Raw genomic sequence first — 23,525 nt, forward strand, 5'->3', positions numbered from 1 at the left:
AACTCTGCCCTGGTACCCACAGCAGATGTTCCCGAAGTTTTGAGATGGTGAGGGCCCTGGGGGAAGGAGCCGAGGAGCAGCATGAGGTACAGTGTGATAAATGAAGCCGTCTCTTTCCTATTACAGGAACATAGCAACTTTCAAGAAACAAATCAGAAACCTAAAGTGATTAATTGTGTGGTCTGCAATGAGCCTGTTGTGTTTGTGAATCCCTTTGCTCTGCAGACCAGACGTACTCGTTGCAGAGAAACACCTGGGTATGATGGACCACGTGACTTTCACAGTAGCCCAGTCAAAAAGGATGAACAGTGGTTTTGTTCACAGGGAGAACATAGGAAGGGAACCAAAGCTAGTGATAAAATTAGAGTGGTGGAATAAAAACAAAAGCATCCCTTTAACATCAAGCCACGCCTCTGGCTTTGCTTCCTCTTTAACCTATCTGACATCAATGAGGAACAAAATACTCCAGTCTTGCCTGTCCCCAACCATTAATTCAACTGAGTTGGCAAAGTTCTCCAGAAGGAAGTTGTAGCTAAGCATTCGCAGTGACTTGCATAGCAGTTGAGCTCACGGGCTCCTGAATCCAAATATCATGTTTCCCGCTTACTATCCATGTGATACTGAACAAGCTATCTAATGATTCTGTGCTTCTCCATTGATCCCACTTATAAAATAAGGCTAGTAACACCTACCTTGTATTTCTGTGATGACTAAATACAACGCGGATGTAACGTATCTGCAACAAATAGCAGTTATTGTTGCTCAGCAAGATAGCAAGGGAGATGTCTGTTGTTTTTCCTTAAGATGTTACAAGCACTTTAACAGTACTGTTTGCAGACAGATGAGTATGTCAGTTACCCATAGTCACTGACCCTGCCTTTAAGAAGATGAGGTACGCTAATATTTAGTTAGCTGATTTTGTTGAAATGTAGATGCAGCATGGGTTGGTAGGAAGACCTTGATTCAAATACCAGCTCTATTGTTTATTAATTCTAAGCCTTGAAAAAGTTATTTACTCCCCCTATGCTTCATCTACTTTTAAAAAATTGGAAGAAAAATATCTCACTTTGAAGGTTGTTACAAGAATTAAATGACATCAGGTAAATTCCTATTATATAATAAGTATCCATAATAAAGGATAATTGACATTACAGCACATATATATTTTCAGGTAATTTTGTTTTCTGTTTTCACTAATTCAGAACAGCATTTCTCCAGATTGGCTTGAATTCATTATGTTTTGCCATATTGTTCTCCAAGTGAAACTAGATGGCAAGTGACCATCTCAGAGCAGCTCTGGGGGACAGCATTATGTAAAACAGATACACTGGCCGGCGCCGTGGCTCACTAAGCTAATCCTCCGCCTTGCAGCGCCAGCACACCGGGTTCTAGTCCTGGTCGGGGCGCCGGATTCTGTCCCGGTTGTCCCTCTTCCAGGCCAGCTCTCTGCTGTGGCCCGGGAGTGCAGTGGAGGATGCCCCAAGTGCTTGGGCCCTGCACCCCATGGGAGACCAGGATAAGTACCTGGCTCCTGCCATCGGATCAGCGTGGTGCGCCGGTCGCAGTGCGTCGGTCGCAGTGCACTGGCCACGGCGGCCATTGGAGGGTGAACCAACGGCAAAAGGAAGACCTTTCTCTCTGTCTCTCTCTCTCACTGTCCACTCTGCCTGTCAAAAAAACAAACAAACAAACAAAGAAACAAAAAACCCAGATACACTGTAGATGCAGCTCTTCTAAAAATATCCAGGAAGAAAATCTGAAATCTCTTCTAGTCACACCTCAAACCCAGAGAGGGAGGAAGCTCTCACATTTCTCTTCTCTATGGGAAAACAATTGGGTTTAGCTAAATTGAAATCAAGGAAGAAAAAAAAAAGGCAGAGAGCTATGTAAAACAAACTATATACAGGTATGCCTGGATTTCAAAAATCTGGGGGCATCAAAATAAACATCTTGTAATTCTATTTTTCACAAACTTTTTCAGTTTATTTATTTAAAAGGCAGAATGATAGAGTGGGGGAGAGAGAGAAGGAGGGAGGGAGGGATTACCCATAGCAGCTGAAGCTGGGCCAGGTTCATGTCAAACCCAGGTCTCCTATATGGTTTTTAAGGACCCAGACGCTTGGGCCATCATCTGCTACCTCCCCAGGGCAATAGCAGGAAGCTAGACTGGAAGCAGAGTAGCTAGAACCCAAACCAGACACTCCCGTATGGAATGCAAGCATCCAAAGCAAGGACCTAATCCACTGCCTCACAACACCCACCCTCCACAAATTTTTTGAAATATCCCTTTACGTCAAGTGTTTCCAAATATGTGGGAGGAACACTGGTGAGGCTGGTGCAGTGACATACCTGTAAAGCCGTCAGCAAAGCAGTATAGCAGCGCAAGCATCCCATATGGGCTCTGGTGTAAGTCCCAGCAGCTCCACTTCTGATTCAGCTCCCTGCTAGTGCATCCGGGAAAACAGTGAAAGATGGCCCAACTTCTTGGGCCCCTACACCCACGCAGGAAACTTGAAAAAAGTGCTGGCTCCTGGCTTTGGACTAGCCAAACCCCCAGGGTTTTTGCTGCCATTTAGGGAGTGAATCAGCCAATGGAAGGTCTCTCTCTTTCTCTCTCTCTCTCTCTCTCTCTCTCTCTCTTTCTGTCTCTCCTTCTCTATAATTCTGACTTATAAATTAAATCTTAAAAAAAGAAAACTAGCACATTAAATGTCTCTAGTTTCTTTAGCTTCTAAAACAGCAAAGAAAGTTAAATTAGGTTGATTTCTTTCTTGAAGAGGTCATTACCAACAATGGGACCACACCATCTCTAAAAGCAAGACTTGAAACACATAAAACACATTAAGATGTTTTTACACAGCCTGCCATGCCTATTTCAAAAATACTCTAAATCTGACAGTGCCATAGGCCGGGTTCCCTGGAAGCAGACACTGAAACAAAAATTCTTGAGCAAGTGGTTAAGAAAAGACTCTCTCCCCATCCCCTGCCCCGCCCACCACCACATGGGATCAGGGACAGACCAGAGATGCCAAAGAGGGGAAGTACTGCCTGCTCCCTGGAGGGCAGCTCCGGCCTGCCCTCACCAGGTAACTCTGGAGAGCTCATTGCACCATACAGTGGTCCCAGTTGGATGCAAAGGAGCCAGGCCTTCGCTACAGATACCCAGTCACTCACAGGCCAGGGGCATCCTGGGGGGGAGACACAACCTCCCAGGCACTTCCTGCTCCCTGCAGCAATCGTCCCCTGAGTCTCACTGGCCCTCAGGAGTCAAAACACATACACACACTGGGAGGGAAGCCTACGGAAACAGGAAAAGGCAGCTTCATGGAGCAGGGTGAGGACAAGAGGGAAAAACAAAGAGATCAGACACTGTCGGTGTCCTCTCAAGTATTCTGAAGTAATTTCTCTCATTATACTCCAGTTTTTCAACCATGGATGTTATAAACAGAAAGCAGAAATAGTGAGACATACATTCCCTTCTGTGAGTACTGTTACTGTCAACCCAACCTAGATGAACATCAATTCAGCCAGGAGCAAGCGACTGTGTCCACACTGCAGACTTTCAACGTGCTTATGGTTCATTCAGTGTGCTCAGACAAGCTGTTTCATATGGAGACTCGCTGTTATTTAGGCTATGATAAGAAGAGATCACACAGTTCACAGGTGTAACAGCGATTCCTTACATTAAATTGCCTATACACACACTTTGAATAAGCAACTACACCGTGTTTCTAAGTCTTTTTTCCAATGTCACTTTGTTCCAGTTCTCTGTTAAAATGTCATTTTATGTCTGCTGAAACTAAAAAATTGGGTTTGTATGTCTTACTTTGTTTCTCTTGTTCTTTGTTTTTATTTCGTCTGATACAGTGGTCAGCCCTATCTATGACAGACTGGTAATTTTTAAAAAGTTGGTTCCGGCCACACAGCCAGTTTGAGAAGCACCGTCTACCCAAGAGGTCTTCTCTCCCCGGGGGAGGCAAGTTCAGCCGCAGGGGCAGGGGCAGAGAGCTGGAAGAAAGGCGGAAGGGAGACGCGAGCCCACATTAATAATAATGATACCATAATAATACCGACCCTGTCTGAAACACGGTAACACACGAATCCAGGTAGGATATGAAGTCAGCTTCATAAATTATGGAACCTAAGTCAAGATTGCATTTGTTCTGCAATGATTGGAACATGGTTTCCCAAGACCGCAACTAAAATCAAAGATGAAACAGTCGCGGCGCCACCTTGTGGCCAGATCCACCCATACCAGGTCTCACTGTGCCTGCATCCATCCTGTCCCAAAGAGCAAGCCTTTCCCTTCTCGCGCCCCTGGGTATTTGGAGGAACTCCAACACCCTTTCTTTCGAAAACTGGACTCTGCCTGCCCGTTTACCCTCCCAGCAGAGCTGTGGGTGGTGAGAAGGGCTTTCCATCGGCCTCTTCAATCATGGGACAGAAATATTCCACTCCTAAGGCTGAAAGGAACCTCTCTGGGGAGCAGAGGCTTTTGTTCCCGCATGCAGCTGTTTCTCTCCACAGGTCATCTGTCCAGAAAGTCGATGAGACAGGAAGAAGCCTGGGGGCCGGCCTAGGATTAGCTTCACCTTGTTCAGCAAGTGGATGGTGTGTGGGGAGGGCTTTTGCTGCAAGTGCTGCCGCATGGTGCTGTTTGAAGGAAATGTGGGTGGCGAGGACTTGAGGAAGTTATCTGTTCCTTGTTCTTGTTTTCAAGCTGCACTACACAAAGCAGGCTAGACACAGGAATGGCAATTCTTTTTTTTTTTTTTTTTTTTTTTTTTTTTTTTTTTTTTGACAGGCAGAGTGGACAGTGAGAGAGAGAGACAGAGAGAAAGGTCTTCCTTTGCCGTTGGTTCACCCTCCAATGGCCGCTGCGGCCGGTACGCTGCAGCCGGCACACCGCGCTAATCCGATGGCAAGAGCCAGGTGCTTCTCCTGGTCTCCCATGGGGTGCAGGGCCCAAGCACTTGGGCCATCCTCCACTGCACTCCCTGGCCATAGCAGAGAGCTGGCCTGGAAGAGGGACAACCGGGACAGAATCCGGTGCCCCGACCGGGACTAGAACCCGGTGTGCCAGCGCTGCAAGGCGGAGGATTAGCCTAGTGAGCCGCGGCGCCGACCGCAATTCATTTTCAATGTCTTTTTCCAACCTTTCCTGGAGACTTAAGTAAATTATCACTCATATCCAGAAAAATGAAAATAAAAACCATATAAAGAGACAATCTCTTTTTCAACTTTGAATGATACATTCATTTACTTTTTGCTGGATTTCTTTTTTTTTTTTTTTTTTTTTGTAATTTTGGTCATCATTTAAGGCCACCGACAGATCTCTAGCTTTGGGTTGCAAGTGACAGAAATACAACCCAGGCACCCTGAGAACAGAGGTAAAAATGGAATGGATCCACTCACCTGACTTGAATTCTGCAGAGACTTCAGGCGCAGCTGGATCCAGTGGCTTAAGCAAAGCCCTGGGTATCTGCCTTTCTCTCTGTCTCATAAACTCCTTTTATACATAGCTTTGTTTTGAAGACAGGCTTTCTCCATCTGCAGAGGTAATGACACAGCAACAGAGTAGTCACATCTCCACCTCCAGCATCCTGACCTCAAAAAACCACAAAGTATTCTTCCATGGTCACTAGAGCAGAGTGGCCTGAGAGAAAACCATTCCCGGGAGCAGCGCTGTGGCACAGTAGGCTTCCCACATAGGCGTCAATTCGTGTCCCGGCTGCCCCTCTTCCAAAACGGCTCTCTGCTATGGCCTGGGAAAGCAGCAGAAAATGACCAAATGCTTGGGCCCCTGCACTCATGTGGAAGACCCAGAAGAAGCTCCTGGCTCCTGGCTTCAGATCAGCGCAGCTCCAGAGACCCGGAAGAAGCTCCTGGCTTTGGACTGGCTCAGCCCCAGCAGTTGCAACCATTTGAGGAGTGGAAGACCCTTCTCTCTGTCTCTCCCTCTCTCTGTCTGTAACTCTGCCTCTCAAATAAATAAATAAATAAATCATTTTTTTAGATTTTTTATTTATTTATTTGACAGGCAGAGTTACAGACAATGAGAGAGAGAGAGACAGAGAGAAGGGTCTTCCTTCCATTGGTTCACTCCCCACATGGCCGCTACGGCTGGCGCTGCGCCAATGTGAAGCCAGGAGCCAGCTGCTTCTTCCTGGTCTCCCATGTAGGTGCAGGGGCCCAAGGACTTGGGCCATCCTCCACTGCCTTCCCAGGCCACAGCAGAGAGCTGGACTGGAAGAGGAGCAACCAGGACTAGAACCCAGCACCCATATGGGATGACGGCGCCGCAGGCAGAGGATTAACCAAGTGAGCCATGGCGCCAGCCTAAATAAATCTTTTTTTTTTTTTTAAAGGGGGAGGGAGGTTGGAGGGCTGGTATTGTGGCGTAGCCAGTTAAGCTGCCACCTGCAGTGCTGGCATCCCATATGAGAGCCAGTTTGAGTCCAGGCTGCTCCACTTCCAATCTAGCTCTCTGCTGTGGCCTGGGAAAGCAGCGAAGGATGGCCCAAGTCCTTGGGCCCATGCACGCATGTTGGAGACCTGTAAGAAGCTCCTGGCTCCTGGCTTCGGATCAGCTCAGTTCCAGAGACCCAGAAGAAGTTCCTGGCTTTGGATAGGCTCAGCTCCAGCCATTGCGGCCATTTGGGGAGTGAACCAACGGAAGGAAGACCTTTCTCTGTCTCTCCCTCTCACTGTCTATAACTCTACCTCCCAAATAAATAAATAAAATCTTTAAAAAAAATAAAAAAGAAAGAAGAAAAGAAAGAAAGAAAGAAAGAGAGCGGGAAAGACAGAGACAACAGATCTTCCATCTACTGGTTCACTTTCCAAAAGACCACAACAGATGGGGCTGAGCCAAGCCAAAGACAGCAGCCAGGAACTTCATTCCATTGCTTTTCCCAGCCATTAGCAAGGAGCTGCATCAGACGTGCAGCAGCGGGGCCGTAGCTGTGGCGTAGTGGGTTAAACTGCCGTCTACCGTACCTGCATCCCTCATGGGAGCCAGCTGCTCCATTTCGGAGCCAGCTCCCTGCTAATGCATCTGGGAAAGCAACAGAGGACAGCTCCACTGCTTGGGTCCCTGCACCCATGTGGGAGACCCAGAAGAAGCCCCTTGCTCCTGCTTTTGGCCTAGCCAAGCCCCAGATGTTGCAGCCATTTGGGAAGTGAATCAGTGAATGAAATCTCTCTCTGTCTCTCTGAATCTTTCTCTGTCTCTCTCTCTCTGTCTCTCTCTCTTTCTCTCTGTATAACTGGTTTCAAATATATAAAATAAGTCTTTTTTTAAAAAGGAACATCTGTGGGCAAAATCCTTCCTGAATCAGGATATCAAAAAGGAATTTACTTTCCTATTGTCTCTATATGGTAATTAAGGCCCAAGCTGTGTAACAAAAAGAGCTATTTCCTCACATGCTGAAGAATATTCTCAGCTGTTGAGACCAACTATCCCTCCAGGGCGATCTGGAAGGCATAGAGACAGACCCAGCCCTGTGGCAACCACCAGCCCACCCTCCATTTAAAGAAGGCTGTAGGAGGGAACTCAGTTTGGTGGGGTATATGGGCCTGGGGTAAGAGATTTCTCTCTCCCCAGAGTCACAGCCCCACCTCCTCTCTGTCTGGTCAGAGGCACCCAGAGGCAGGTCCCTCATTCCCAGGGGAAGGAGCTCAGCCTGCAGGAAGCAGGCTCAGGTAGCACTGGGCCACATGAGTGTTCGGCTCATAACATAAAGATTTGCTACTAAATGCATCATTGTTCACTTGTCCCAGCTCTGTACAATGATTTGCAGTCATTTAGGTCTTACAGAGAAAAATGGTTACAGACTTGTCCCCAAAGTCTAACCGAGAATGCTAAGAACTCCTGCCAGGAAGGATTTCACATTGCTCAATGACTTTCTGAGTGGAGTATACCATTCAAGGTTGACACTCTTCGAAGACACAATCAATGGCAGCACAGAACTCAGAGATTTACCTGAATCATGGTTTCTGTGCTATCCACTCAGTACATGCCAAACATGTCCTGTTATACATGTACATACACACACACATCTTCCACACCTACTGCTTAGCACGCTATCTGGCCCATAATAACAATAGCCAATGTTTATCATTTACCAAACCCCATACCAAGCACTTTATAAGAAGTATACTATTTAACCCTTCCAACTACACTAGAACTATAATTATTCTCATTTAACAGATGAGAAAGAATTCACATGTTGATCTTTTTACTTATCTCTTATTTCACCACCATCTGTAAAGAAGCTATTACTATTCATATCTTTTAAACAAGGAAACTTGAGACAAAAGGAATTAAGTAATGAATCACCAAGGCCATCGTCTGGCAGGTGTCTAAGCATAGATTTGAAACCTGGGAGTGTCTAACTCTACAATCCATGCGTTCTCCTTTGCAAGCCACCTGCTTCCCAAAAGTAGCTTGCCAATACAAATCCAAAACCTAGTGACCAAAAAGACATTTAAAGGAAAGAGAAGTGTGATGCATCAGAAAGCTGAGATGAGTTAGTTGTTACAATTGAGTATTAACTTACCTATGAAACTCTGCAAGACAACTAGAGCAAAAATTACCAACACTGAACTAATCCTCTGAGTCAGTGAACAACAGCTTCATTGGAGAGTCAACTTTCTACAACCATAATATTTATTAGATACCTAAGAATAGATGTGCAATGTCCTATTCTGACACATCAGAAAGATGTATTTACTCTAAATACATGTATCCATGTGAAGTTCCCAGAACTAGTATAGAATAAACAAACAGATATCACAGGATTCACCCCACCACAGAGTTCACAATAGTGGAAAAGTGGCAGAGAAAGAGGAACAAGAGAAGGAACAAGAGGGAGGAGTGAACACTTCTAACATATCGCATCATCCTATCACATCCCCTCAGTAGCTTTGTGAAACAAGTGTGAATGAATACCATTTTACCCTTGAGAATGCCAAAGGTCAACTAATAACTTCAATAGGATTTGCCATAATAATAATTAGAGGAATACCATTTAGCCTAAATCTGTCACTCTTGTTTCTGAGAGGTCAGAAGACAGGCATGTGGACCCTGCTCTCCTTTTGCTGCTTGTGAGACTGATCTGAGACTAATCACAAAAGCTTTCTTGATATGGGAGTCGTTGTGGTAAAAGGACTCACTAGGAAGCATGGAGAGTGAAAATGAAATAATGGGTAGAAAACCTCTTTGAAAAACAGTCTTATTGCTTCCTATTCATCTTCCACAGCTTAGTTCAATGTCATTTCCTCAGGGAAGGCTTCCCAACCTTCTTGACGAGATTCGATCCCTATAGTGTACCTTGTCCTTTGCACACCTCATTAGAGTCACAACTTTACACCGATGTGCTTACTCAGTGGTCTTTCTGGCTCTCCAGCCAGTAGCTCCGTGAGGACAGAAACACACCTGCTTCTGCTTGCATTGTTAGAACTCCAGTGCATAGAGCAGAGTCTGGCTCTTAGTAGGCACAGAATATTTGTGGATTAAATTAATCCAGCTGTTTGTGTTATCATAAAGTATATAATCATAATTTATAAAACATCACTATAAACAGAAAATTAACACCTTACTTATGACTTAGGTGTCACACTTTCCAGTCACTCCAAAAATCTAGTACTTTCTAGTTATCCTCATCATCAGAAAAAAAAAATTCTTCCATGGGGAAAATGACCGTCATAAAGTCCACACACTTGACTCTCCAGGAGAGGTGGACCGACCCTTGAGCCATCATTCTGACAATTGGCACGAAATAAGGCAGTGGACGACAGGGGCTACAGCACTTAACAACTGCCAAAGCAATAGCCAACAATCGTAGGAGGAGGCAGAGGGGAAAAGTGTAGGCTGGCCTTCCCTCCATCGTGGCGGTACAGACATTTAATGGGGGGCTATTGGCCCAAGCACCTGCAGGATCCTAAGACACCACTCAGTGCAGTGGCTGGTGTTCCAGAGGGCACCAAGTCTTCAATAAAGGAAAAATAACATCTGTGACACTCAGGGTATAAAAGAGACAGAGATCCCAGCAATGTCTGCCTGCCAGACAAGAACATGAAAACTGTATCAGCAGCAGATAAACTTGCTAAAATGGAAAAGATACATGTCACCCCATGATTGCTTTGCACAACCAGGGTGTTGGTGATACTTGTTTTCATCAGCCACAGGGGAGGACACTTCCTCTCTTACAAGTTTCACACCTGATACTAAGGTCTTAGAAGTGATTCCCCAAAATGAACTTCAGAATGCCACATTATTTTCTTACATAAGTGACTTAAGTAAGAGATAATTGAGTCTCTGTCTCTCCTTATCAGTTGGAAAAACATGGAATCCAATGCAAGCACACAATGCAGACAGGAGAGAGGCAGAGGAGAAAAGCAAGGTGATAAAGATGAAATCATTATCATTTGCAGATTCAAAGAAAATTTCATATATAGTAAAGAAAATATTTCTTTCCTCACACATTGCTTGCTTCACGGCTGAGACTTCTATAACAAAAGACAAATTAATGGGAGCAAAGTGAATGGAATAGTGTAAGTCTGACATAGCATGGGAGCCCTCCGAGTCGTAGACCCAGAGAGACAGGGGAATCTGTGTGTTTTTATACTAACTTGGATGAAGAAGTGGATAGTTGTGAAGAAATAGAAAAAGATATAATCTCATGGTAATAAACTGGGTGAAATCTAGAAATGTCTGCATGTTCATATTCCTCTTGGTGTCTCTGTGACTTCAAGGATAAAGATATTCCTTTCCAGGGCCGGCGCTGTGGCGTAGCAGGTAAAGTCACTGCCTGCAGTGCCGGCATCCCATGTGGGCACCAGTTCAAGTCCTGGCTGCTCCATTTCAGATCCAGCTGTCTGCGATGGCCTGTGAAAGCAGTAGAAGATGGTCCAAGTCCTTGGGCCCCTGTAACCATGAGGGAGACCTGAAAGAAGCTCCTGGCTCCTGGCTTCTGATTGGTCCTGCTCTGGCCCTTGAGTCCATTTGAGGAGTGAACTGGCAGATGGAAGACCTCTCTCTCTGTAACTCTGCCTTTCAAATAAATAAATTTAAAAAAAAAAAAAATTGGGGGGGGGGATGCTCCTTTCCTCCAGGTATAGGCAGAGTACTGCTGGAATCAAAGTCTTCTGACCTACTTCAAAGGGAGGACCTGGAGTTCTTACTGCCTGCTTCAGAGGGAAAACATGTGGAACGGCCAGAAAGAACGTCTGCCTCTACTGTTTTCCCACAGGCCAGGGTGCACGTTGTGAGCTTCATCATCTAATTGGTATGAAAGCAAGCAAGTCTCATTAAAAGTCAGTTTGGAAGAGAAGTTGGCTATCATGGCTAAAATGCACATGTCCATGCACCTGTGAGATTTCTATGATTCATATTCAGCTTATTAGCTGTCTGATATTGGGCAACTCATATAACTACCCTGCATCTACATTTCCGTATCTGTAAAATGGAAAAGTGGTAATGCCAACCTAACGGGATTTTGAGGAGGATTAAATAGCTTACATATCTAAATACAGCAGCTGGAATATAGTAGGAATGATTTAAGCTATTACCATTATTATTGTTATTAAGCTCCTTCTTTGTGGGTACCAAGCTAGGCATGGTAGCTAGGGCAAGAAAGCAGACAGACACGAGAAGACAGATGATAAACAAACAAAAACAGTAATTTTAGTGTTAGATAAGGGGTGAAAGAAAATAAAAAGGTTGCCTTGGTACAGAAAATGGTAGAGAGGGAGTTACCTTGGTTAGAATGAGCATGAAAAGCCTCCCGGGAGAATTCCTATCTGACAAGTCAGGAAGTTAGCTGGGCTGCTAGGACCACAAGGAAACTTCATCCAGGCGTGATGAACAGTGAGGGCAAAGACCTCAGAGCAGAATGAAACCTGGGGGGTTCTAAGAACTAGTCAGAGACCTAGGATAACTGCCCCGAGTAACCTAAGTGATGGAGAGTCCAAGGGTATTGGAATGACAGCCTGAGACTGAAGCCCTCAGCTCAGTATCTCTGCACCCCAAGCTGCATTTCCTAAGGGATATAAGATGGTCATCTGGTGTCTGTCTCTCTCTTTCCCTCTGTCCTCCCATCCCTCTCTCCAATTGACACATCTACAAAATGGGATCCCAGTACATGACCATACTCAGAAGTGATTATTATACTTACTAACCTTCTCTCTGAATTATTTAAATAAATAATATATTCCCAAAGATGAATATTAAGAAATAGGCATTTATGACTATTTTGTGAATAGCATATTAAATCCTAATAAGGAAAAGAAGTTAGGGGACAGAATCACCATTCATTCCAGCCCCTTCTACCCATAAAGCACTGTTTCAGACACTTAACAGATGTGTTCAATCATTGAATTCTCAGGGCAGCTGAGTGAAGAACTTATCAGTAACATCCACTTCGCAGAAAAGATATTGAGCTTCATATCAGAGATGTTAAGTAACTTGTCCAAGGTGACCCAGCTAATAATAAGGCAGAATGTAGATTTGCACTTAGCTCTCTCACTCCACCATTCACTTCAGCAACAGCTGATCATTCAACCTGAAGCATTTCCCAGGAGTCAGACTTCATTTAGTTAGTTTGTGTCCATTCCCCTTTGACATTTGACATTTTTACCTTCCTTGTGACCAGGAGCATAGCAACTAAAAGTCAAGACATTGGCAGACCTAGCTGAGAAAAGCAGTCATGTGTTGTAAATAATAAAAGGCACACAAAGATCTGTAGGCGCTCCTCCACCTGGGACTTCTTTAAGAATAAATGTTTTGCTATAAAAAGATAAGTTTAGAGCTCTTGAGCATCTTGCAAATAGAAAGCTAATTTGCCTTATCAATTTTTGTCCACTGTGCTTGATCCTTGAGATAATTTGTGAGCCACTGTATCAGCTTCATTTATATTGTAGTCTTTTATCATATGGATGCAAGATATATTTCTTGCTGTCAAAACTAATCAAAGCATCTAAGGAAACCCAAGCAACCTTATTTACTTCCTCAAAGATCACAGCAAATGTCTTCATGGTATTTTTTTTAATATAAGTTGATTTTTATTTTGGCTGCACATCAAGGCACTTAAATTAAGGACAATATATCTTCATTTCAAATGTCGGTTGATATCCCTTAAATGTTTGCTTTTAAAAAATGAATTCAAGGCTAAAGCTAGCAATAATGGGCACTGTATTATTAACAATTTAAATCAAAGTTTAATGCTTTTGACATCACAAAGACATGGATACCACATTATAACAAGCTTTGGCAAATGAATAGTAAACTAAACATAAGCTTCTGAGACAGCTAATCCTAAAAGGTATGATACAGATGAGATTATTTAAATACAGCAATTATTGATATATACTCTCATTCCAATATAGGAGAGGGATAGGAGTTGTTTAATTTTAATGTCCCCAGAGGTTGACTTTGCTCATAACATTTATAAAATATTGAAAGACAAGAAATGGTACAGATGTGAATTCCGCAGTTGGTTTTTTCAGTTGCCCTTGAAAGCAGCTGCCATAAATCTTGGATGAAGCCAAATAAGGCTGATGATTTTGATCTTCAATTCATTCTTTTCTATCCTTCAAAAGGTAAATGATCCTGATGGAATTAGAGCTAAGCAGAATGGCTTTCTTCTGTGATCTGCATAGGCAATGATGCGCGCTGCCGTCATTAGCAGAGTGGAGTCAGTTCCCTCGTGTGGCTGTGCATGTGCACTGGGGCTTGAATGGCGTTTCCAGTGAGAAAGACACTTAAACGTTGAGCTCAGAAAACTTCCGCCTCCCCCCGCCAGCCCCCGCTGCCCCCCTTCCTCCTGCTTTTACTTCTCCTTTCTGTGCCGGCTCAGCAGAAAGCCAAAGTGTGAACGGAATGTATGAAAATCAAGTACAAAACTCTCCCACCAATTCCTCAATTGGCATTTGAAAATATCGCAGCAAAAGATTTTTTTTTCCTGAGTCTGACTCTGTGAAGAGCACCACAAAAAGTTGGAGGAGGAGGAGGAGGAGGATATTGGACCATCCAAGGCTTCCCCTACAGAAAATACTGGGGCCTTCCCCGACTGAAACATGTAAACTAGATGAATCCTTTTCCATGCCTATGGTAAAGCATAATGTCACCTCCTTAAGTTCCACTCAGTCATACATAAGACATAGTATCCTGTCATTAGGGATGGCAATAAATGTATTTGTGTGGGTTTGCAACTCTACCTCAGACCATGAGGCAAACCCAGTTAAAACAAGCGGAGAGAGAATCATCTATCTTCATAAATTCAGTTGCAAAGAGAAATTCATCATGTTTACTGTCTTTAGGAAAGAAGCAAGTCTTGTAATAAAACGTTCTCTGGTCCAGAGTCTTTGCATTTATAGGTCCTTTTCCTTCTGCCTTTCATAGAGCACAGCACATTCCAAACCTCTGGCAGTAGTAGCTTCATTAGCATAACGTCATAAATAAGTTACATGTCTGGGAATGAAGAACGTGCCTGGAGAGAGTGAGGAAGGGGTATTCCTTCCTGGCAAGTGACATCCTCCAAACGCTCCACATCTAAGACTCTGCAGAGCTGAGCATTTGGAATCAAAAACAAAGAAACTAGAAAGACAAAGTGATGAAGCAGCTCCTCATCCTCCCTCCTTCCTCACTCCTGAATTGCAAAGAACTGTGTGGGGATATCTTCCTTCATCCCATAGGCATTTATAGAGGGTTTCCATGTGTTGGGCATTACAATAAAGAATATTAAAATGATAAAAAGGTCCAGAAACTTTTTTTTTAATTTGTTTTACTTTAAAACATTTTGTGGTTGCATGCATGCAACATAGACATGGACTCTCACGATGGGAAACTGATCACCTACAAGAAAAACTACCCAAAATACCTCTTAAGGCTGACTGTGGCCTTGTATTCCCTCCCTAGGCCAGGAAAAAGGGAGGACAAGTACTGTAAGCCAATCTAAGGGCCTGAGAAGTTCAAGGGCTAGAAGAACTTCTCTGGGCCACAGTGGTCTGCAGGAAGCTTTAAGGATCATTTCTCAGATGCTCTGTGAAGTGTTCTGCAGCTTTGTCCTTCAGTCTCTGTAATCCCATCCATTCTTGCTAGCACCCCAGAAAATGTATATTGTCTTAACTCTACTGCCTGACTTTAAATGATTTTCTAGGAGGAGGGATATTTTTAGCTCAATTTCTTCATTTCTTTATTTTTCTTCTAGGCATCACATTTCAAATGGAGAAAAGAATCAATTCAGAACAAGAACTCTGGAGTCCAATTGCCTGAGTTTGAATTCTTTCTCACCTTATGTTAGATATGAGCCCTTCAGAAAGATTTTTTAACCTGTTATGGCTGCTTTCACTACTTAATATTATGGATACTCATCCTGACCTCACAGAGTTATGATGAAGATAAAATGAGATAAGATTGCTAAGACACTTGGATGAAGGCCTGGCATACAGTTAGAAAACAGTAAACAAAAACTATTATAACTGAATATGGGTAAATTTAAATTTAATTCCCAATAGAAAAAAAAGGCCTGCAATGATTTACAAACATTTAGAAAAATGCATGAGCATGAATACTAATGCCAGGAACAATGCTCAAATTAAGAGCAACTTTGGAAAACAAATTTCATTTCTGTATTATTTAATTTTTATTTATTTGAAAGGCAGAGATACAGAGAGAGAAGGAGGGATGGAGGGAGGGAGAGAGAGGGAAGGAGGGGGGAGGGAGAGAGGGAGGGAGGCAGAGAGGGAGGAAGAGGGGAGAGATATTGATCTTCCATCTGCTAGTTCACTCCCCAAATGGCTACAATATCCAGGAGCTTCTTCCAGGTCTCCCACATGGGTACAGGGGCCCAAGCACTTGGGCCTTCTTCCACTGTTATCCCAGGTGCATAAGCAGGGAGCTCGATCAGAAGTGGAGAGGCCAGGACTCTAACCAGGTGGAGACTTAACTTTCTATGCCACAGTGCTAGACCTGAATCATGTTTGTAGAGTTCCTCCCAAGTCTTTCATGTGGTCTCTGATAATCAAGATAACTACAATGTTCTTCACAAAACCAGAATAGCTTGGAGAGTAAAAAAGACATGCTATTTAATTATGTCTAGATACCAGGTGTAAACCAGAACTTAACCACACAAACTGGGATGGATTCTCCCGAGAGAACCATATGGTCATCTTATCCACAACATCCTTTGGATAATAAGGCAATGAACTTGATTGACTTGTGTCTAGGTAAGGAAATGTGTTCCAAAGGAGAAGACTCCTTTGTAAGACTCCCTGGAACTCTGTCTTCCCAACCTGCTCTCTTTAACATTGTCAACAATAACCTGGATAACGATATAGACAGCATTTTAATCAAGTTTATAGATGATGTAGACTAGGAAAGAATAGTTAATACAAGAGATGTCAGAATGCAGGTTTTAAGCTGTCTTTAAATTGGAACATTAAAGCAAAATCAAATCAAACTTTAAAGGAGTGAATGCAAAGTCCGACTTTTTAGATTCAAAACAATCAATTACACAAATAGGATGCAGAAGAGGTCTGAAAGCCTTCATATGAATTTAAAAAAACATGCCTAGGGTGTTTAGTTGACCAGAAGCCTAAAATGAACATTTAAAATGCTGTTGTATTAGAAAATGCATCAGTTTTGTTTGTGCTGGAGAGCTATAATAGAACCAACAGACAGATGGATGGAAGGGGCGGGGGGAGTCAGCCAACAGATTTATATTCCATAGTGAAACAAGCTGATTCATGAGGAAGTAAAGAAATGCAAGACAAGACCACTGTTAAAGTGGTTAGAGAAAGGATTCTTTAATTTTTTTTAAGATTTATTCATTTCTTTGAAAGGCAGAGTTACAAAGAGAGAGACAGAGAGAAAGAAATCTTTGATCTGCTGGTTCACTCCCCAAATGGCTACAACTGCTGGAGCTGGGCCAATTCAAAGCCAGAAGCCAGGAGCGTCTTCCAGGTCTCCCGGTAACATGGGCCCAGGCACCTGAGCCATCTTCCACTGCTTTCCCAGTCACCTTAGCAGGGGCTGGATCAGATGTGGAGCAGCCAGGACTCCAGCTGGTGCCCATATGGAATGCCAATGCCACAGGTGGTAGCTTTACCCCTTTTGCCACAGCACTGATCCCACAGACAGGATTCTTGAGTTGAGGAGACTGGACTAGGGCCAATTCCAGTGAATTTCCACATCTCATTCATATTACATCTTACTGCCAAGAACACACAAAACACACAGATCTACTAAGACTGGCTAAATTTTAGGAGCTCATGAGAACAAAGTTCAGTATGTTGCTTCCCTGTATTAAGTATGCATTCTTCTCCAGGTAGTTCATCATATCCTCTCCTATGTTCCAGAAAACTATGAACCCTCCCCTTGTAGTATCACATGTCACACTGAATGGCAAACACTCATTCCCATTTTTTTTCTAAGACTTAATTATTTATTTGAAAGTCAGAGTTACAAAGAGAGAGGGAGAGAGCGGGGCAGAGAGAGATCTTCCACCCACTACTTCACTCCCCCAGATGACTACAACAGCCAGGACTGGGCCAGGCCAAAACCAGGAGATTCTTAGAAGTCTCCCACATGGGTAGCAGGGGCCCAAGGACTTGGGGCATCTTCCACTGCTTTCCCAGGCCTTTAGCAGGGAGCTATATCAGAAATGGAGCAGCCAAGACACAAACCCTTATGGGACACTGGAATTGCAGACGGAGGCTTCACCCACTAGACCACAGTGCCAGCCCCCATTCTGTCTTCTACCACCAAACCATGATCTCTCTGCAAGGCAGAGCCTGGCTTTTATGCATGCTTAACTGTTTGAGGAATAGTTAGAAAAACAAATTAATGAGTTTAGGAACATAAATCTATACTCTTAGATCTTTCTTAGGAAATATTTCTTCCACTACTTTTAGAAAAAGCCCTTTACAGAAAAATAGAAATATTAGAAGGGACTTAGGCAATGTTCTGCTTAAATGTCTTCCAAACCTGATATAATTCAATCTAAATGTTTTTCTCAGTGGAATCAAAAGTTCAATTCTCTTACAAATTACAAACCAATGCAACTATTTCCCCTCTATATAGAATCTCTTACCAAGTGAAACATAGGAAAGTTAATGTTTTTGTTGTATTGCTTTTTTAGAATTTAAAGCAATGATGATCAAATACACACTTCCCTTAGAATATCAGGAAAGGGTCACACATGCACTTCCCCAGTGAATTAGTTATTGTAGTTGTAAAAAACCAGACCCTCTGCAGCCTACAGTAACACTGATTTAAGGCCTAATTCTCAAGGCACACAATATAAATCCTTCCAGCCAAATGTCTACTGATCTGGAACTAGAATCCACAAGACAATCATCTTCAAAGAATCTTATAGTGCAACTAATGTAATGCAATAAATTAAAAGATCAGTTTTCTTTCCCCCTTCTTCTGCCACAATGGCAATAAAAAAAAGACAACTATAGAAAGACATGAACCAAGAACTTTGCAAAATGGAGCAGGAATAGTAATATACACATTTATTAAATCCAGCTAATTTGGATATCTGACTTTCATTTGTTTCTTCTCCAGTTGTTTTTCAAGAGTATTATAAAATTATGCAAGTTGCTAAGACACTCATATCTGTGGTCCTATCATGTATGAAACTATATTGATATTCAGTAATATCCATGATCATATCATAATTTTTTGAGTTGCCTTACCATTAAACCACTGTTTAACTTTTCCACACACTTTACAGAAAAATGACTGATGTGATTCTAGTCCTTCAATTTTAACTGAGCATCAGTGAAGTCCTTTTTCTATCTGGTTTTCTTGTTTGCTTTCTTTCTTAATTTTTTGAAACTGTGGCCAAGAAGAAAGGCAAGTGCTTTAATCCCTCACTTATCTTTAAATAAAATGTTCTGTGATCTAAGGCAAACAATAAGTCATAAAGTAGACACAGTGATTCAGGCAGTAATCTATGGGCACATACATCATCCTGCAATGGTACATTAATCATCACCCTTAAAGACAGGGCAAGAGGAATGACGTTTTTTCAATTGCGTCTGTTGCAACTCAGTGACAGTCAAGAATTTTTAATCCAGACCATTTCTGCAAACAGAAATGACTGCTTTTTCATCTAGAAATATTTCCCAGCCACACCCCTGAACAGGATGAAAGCAATACCAGAAAAGTAAAACCGTTTCTGAATGCAAAAAGGTTATTTTAAATAGTTAAGAAGCCCACAGGATTGTCCCCCTTTCCAAAAAGATTCAATCCTAAAACTAAAAACACTCTATGACAAAATCCAAGGTCTTCCTCCTACAAGCATATGATCTTTTTATTTATTTATTTATTTATTTATTTTGACAGGCAGAGTGGACAGTGAGAGAGAGAGACAGAGAGAAAGGTCTTCCTTTTGCCGTTGGTTCACCCTCCAATGGCCGCAGCGGCCGGCGCGCTGCGGCCGGCGCACCGCGCTGATCCGATGGCAGGAGCCAGGAGCCAGGTGCTTTTCCTGGTCTCCCATGGGGTGCAGGGCCCAAGCACTTGGGCCATCCTCCACTGCACTCCCTGGCCACAGCAGAGGGCTGGCCTGGAAGAGGGGCAACCGGGACAGAATCCGGCGCCCTGACCGGGACTAGAACCCGGTGTGCCGGCGCCGCTAGGCGGAGGATTAGCCTAGTGAGCCGCGGCGCCGGCGAGCATGTGATCTTGACGAAATCAGTTAACCTTCCTGACTCAACCTACTCAGCTGCCAAAAAATTTGAAGAACTGTGCTAAACCTGTGGTATGATAGTAAGGATAACTCATCATCGAGGCAAAATCTTGCATAATCTGCATGGCGCATATTAGGCACTCAAAATATAGTCCCAAATGTTGTTGCTTCAAAAATTTTCACCTCGGGCATCCTTTGTGTTCTTACACTGATAGCAGTCGCTGGGTCAGCACTGGGCACTGTTTACAAGGCTAGCAGAAAGTGAAGAAGACCATCGTATCTGGATGTTCTGGATCCGTGTCATGTCCACGTCTAGAAGAAGAAAAATCAAAGTGCACACAGTGAAAATGAAGACATGAAAACAGAAAGTGAAAGAGGTAAGCAACAGACCACTGTTGAAGAATGCTCTAGATAAACACTGCCCAAGAGATGATCAAACAACTCCCTCTTTTGAGTTCCACAGTTCACAGTCACCTCAGAACATGAAAGAACCATTGTTAAACACATGGACATTTTGGCTCAACAATTAAAACTAAATTTCCTCCTCAAGTAAGATGAGTCTTCCTATATAAATCGAAAGGGGGTTTAAAAAGGGTGGAGTCTGCTTCCCCAAGTCAACAATGATGGCTGACAAACAAGGGAAGGCAAGATGCCCTGCATTGATCAACCCTGAATACCCTCCCTGTTGTTAACAACAGTCACTAATGTTTTTTGAGGGCTGACTGTGTCCCAATTACTGTGTATAGCTCAGCAATGCAACCAGATGGATGTTGGTACCCTCTTTTTACAAAAAAGGAAAATGGGGCTCAGCTCCTAAGTAGAAGAGTCACATTTAGACTCGGTCTGTGAAACTGCAGAGACAGGATCTTGATTATTATCATCAGCCAGCAGCCTGTTATTATTCCACAAGCCAATGTGCTCATAGATTCTACTACATACTTTAATTTCTGTACTTTTAAATAGGCACTGCCTCTGACCAAAGGTGTTTAAACTGGAACCAGGACTCCAGGAAAGCAATAGGTAACACAGAGAATCTTTGAGTTCCCTGAAACAGAAAGTAAAATGCAGGAGTATGTTGGTAGGTGCATTTTTCTATGTCTGTGAAGAGGAAGATTTATTGTGACAGCAATTCTTAAAGGAGTTTAGAGCCCAAGAAACATGTTAAGGACCAATGCATTAGATCATGCATTCAAGAACAAAGGACGCTTATTCTCTATCACCCTGTCATGAGAATGTCTCTCTGGAAATTAGTAAGGCTAGATAAATATGAAGTATGAGTGGAACAAAACTAATCTATTACCATGATCTTTCTATCCCTGGATTTAAAAGTACAGGTGAGGATGAGCAAACAAAAGGGTGGGGTAGAGGTGTTACGGTAAAAATAAATAAAGAGCTTTTCCAAGAGATGTTCTTCCAGGAAAGTCAATTCTGCTGGCTGTTTCTCAAGTATTGCTGTATTCTTACGAAACAAGAGTCCAGCCTAATAATTTTTTTAAAAGATTTATTTTATTTATTTGAAAGACAGAGTTACAGAGAGAAGTAGAGAGAGAGAGAGGTCTTCCATCCACTGGTTCACTCCCCAGAAGGCCACAATGGCCGGAACTGCACCAATCTGAAGCCAGGAGCTTCTTCCTGGTCTCCCTCGCAGGTGCAGGGGCCCAAGGACTTGGGCCATCTTCTACTGCCTTCCTAGGCCACAGCAGAGAGCTGGATCAGAAGAGCAGCAGCCGGGATTAGAACCAGCACCCATGTGAGATGCTGGCGCTTCAGGCCAGGGCTTTAACCCGCTGAGCCACAGCACTGGCCCCTAGCCTAATAATTAAGACACTCATCTCCCATATCAGAGTACCCATGTTGGATTCCCAACTCTAGCCCATGACTAACTCCAGGTTCCTGATAATACAGACCCAGGGAGAAAGATATAATGGCCCAAGCAATTGGGTTCCTGCTACCCTTGTGGGAGACCTGCATTGCTTTCCCAGCTCCTGGCTTCAGCCACAATTCAACCCCAGTCCTGGCCAGCCTGGCCCAGTCTCAGCCATTGTAGGCATTTGGAAAATGAATCAGCAGGTGGGATCTCTCTCTTTCAAATAAATAAACTTTAAAACATTGTTAATATTCTAACCAATAAAAGAAAGCAATTTCACTTGTTCATTTCAATGCCTATCATTCCCATTGATAGGAAGAACTACAAGGATACTTTCAAAAAGTTCACGGAAAATGGAGTTAAAGTATATTTTGGTGCAAAAAATAATTTTTTAAAATCTATGCACAGGTTTTTCATAATATGTCTTTTCCATGAACTTTTTGCAGACCCATCATACAAAGACAAGAGTGTTCTCTGGTGTTACACCCACATCTTGAATCCTGTCTATCAGCACAGAGCTCAAAGGGCCCAGCTCACAAGAGCTGGGAGACAGAGATGCTGGTCTATCAAATGCATCTATGCAGGGTTTCTACTGATGACATGAGTAGGGCAGTGGAGGACTGTGGCTAATGATGGCACCAGTCCTTTTAAAAAAGGATTTTATTTACTTAAAAGAGAGAAATTTATTGAAAGAGACAGAGAAAAAATAGATCTTCCATCCACTGATTCACTCCTCAAATGGCTGCAATAGCCAGATCCGAAGCCAGGAGCCAAGAGTTTCTTCCAGGTTTCCCACACTGGTGCAGGGGCCCAAGCACTTGGGCCATCTTCCACTGCTTTCTCCAGTCACAGGAGAGAGATGAATCGGAGTAGGAGCAGCCAAGACATGAGCCGGCACCCGTATGGGATGCCAACAGCGCAGGCAGAATTTAGCCTACTATGCCACAATGCTGTCCACCCCATCCTCCACCAGAAATCCTCTTTAAAAATCTACTCTTAGGACAGGCCTTTGGTGCAGTTAGGATACCTCTTGGGATGCCCACAAGGGCATAGGAGAACATACTTCAAGTCCTAGCTCTTCCACTCCCATTTCTGCTAATTCACACTCTGGCGTGAAGCAAATGATAGTTTATATAGGTCATTCTGAATCCCACTTGGGCGATACAGACTGAGTTCTGAGCTCCTGGCTTTGACTTGGCCCAGCCCTGGTTGTTGGGGGCACTTCAGGAGTGAACCCCCAGATAAAATCAATTGCTCTCTTGCTCTCTCCCTCTCCCTCTCCCTCTCCCTCTCCCTCTCCCTCTCCCTCTCCCTCTTCCTCTTTCTTTCCTCTCCTCCCCCTCTCCCTTCTCTCTCTCTGCCAAATAAAATGAAAATAAATATATTAAAAGCCTAGTCTCTTCTCAGTAGAAATCAACTACCCAATTGCTCAACTAGTTTCCTGAGATGTCCAAGTAGAGGCAAATTGTCGACATCTTTTTTCTCTCTGGACTTTTTGCGGTGTAGATGTAACACTTTTCTACATTTTCTACATTTTTCTTGCTGTTACTTTTTAACTTGCAGTTTCCCTTTGGTGAAAAGCCTTTTTGTATCCACATACAGTAGCAGCCACACATAAAGACCCACACACACTGGGAGGTGTGTGACTAGGGAGGATGCTCCCTTGGCAGTTTAAACAGCTTATCTAATCCAGCCTCCCCACAATACCTTGCCTCTCACTTGCTTTAGCACATTTGCCTCTGTAGAAGAATTATTTTCCTTTAAAGGAATCAGGAGTTTTCTCTGGAGGCATTTTAGTCAATTGTGTATTTTTTTCTCCTTATAATAAAAGGAAAAGTAAAAACTAGACATAGCCATTTTAGTTCTTATTTGGGATGAGGGATTTTTTTTTCCCATTGAAAAAATAAGATAAAATGATTTGGCCTTTCCAATCTTACACGAACCCTGAGGTCCTG

The 23,525-nt window shown here is 43.2% G+C and overlaps 1 long non-coding RNA gene across 6 annotated transcripts in view; it reads right to left on the bottom strand.

Annotated features, from left to right (window-relative positions):
- Nucleotides 1-23,525, bottom strand: part of LOC103346061 (uncharacterized) — a 288,952-nt gene that overhangs the window by 191,103 nt on the left and 74,324 nt on the right. For 5 of the 6 annotated variants that reach the window (XR_011380324.1, XR_011380327.1, XR_011380321.1 and 2 more), the window contains 2 exons: nucleotides 19,887-20,015; nucleotides 5,416-5,550 (listed from right to left, as the gene is read on the bottom strand). This is a non-coding gene — a long non-coding RNA (uncharacterized lncRNA). The remainder of the gene's footprint in view (nucleotides 1-5,415; nucleotides 5,551-19,886; nucleotides 20,016-23,525) is intronic. The other variant, XR_011380326.1, reaches the window with a different exon arrangement.

The sequence above is a fragment of the Oryctolagus cuniculus genome, chromosome 1 (assembly GCF_964237555.1).
Source record: "Oryctolagus cuniculus chromosome 1, mOryCun1.1, whole genome shotgun sequence".
NCBI lineage: Eukaryota > Metazoa > Chordata > Mammalia > Lagomorpha > Leporidae > Oryctolagus > Oryctolagus cuniculus.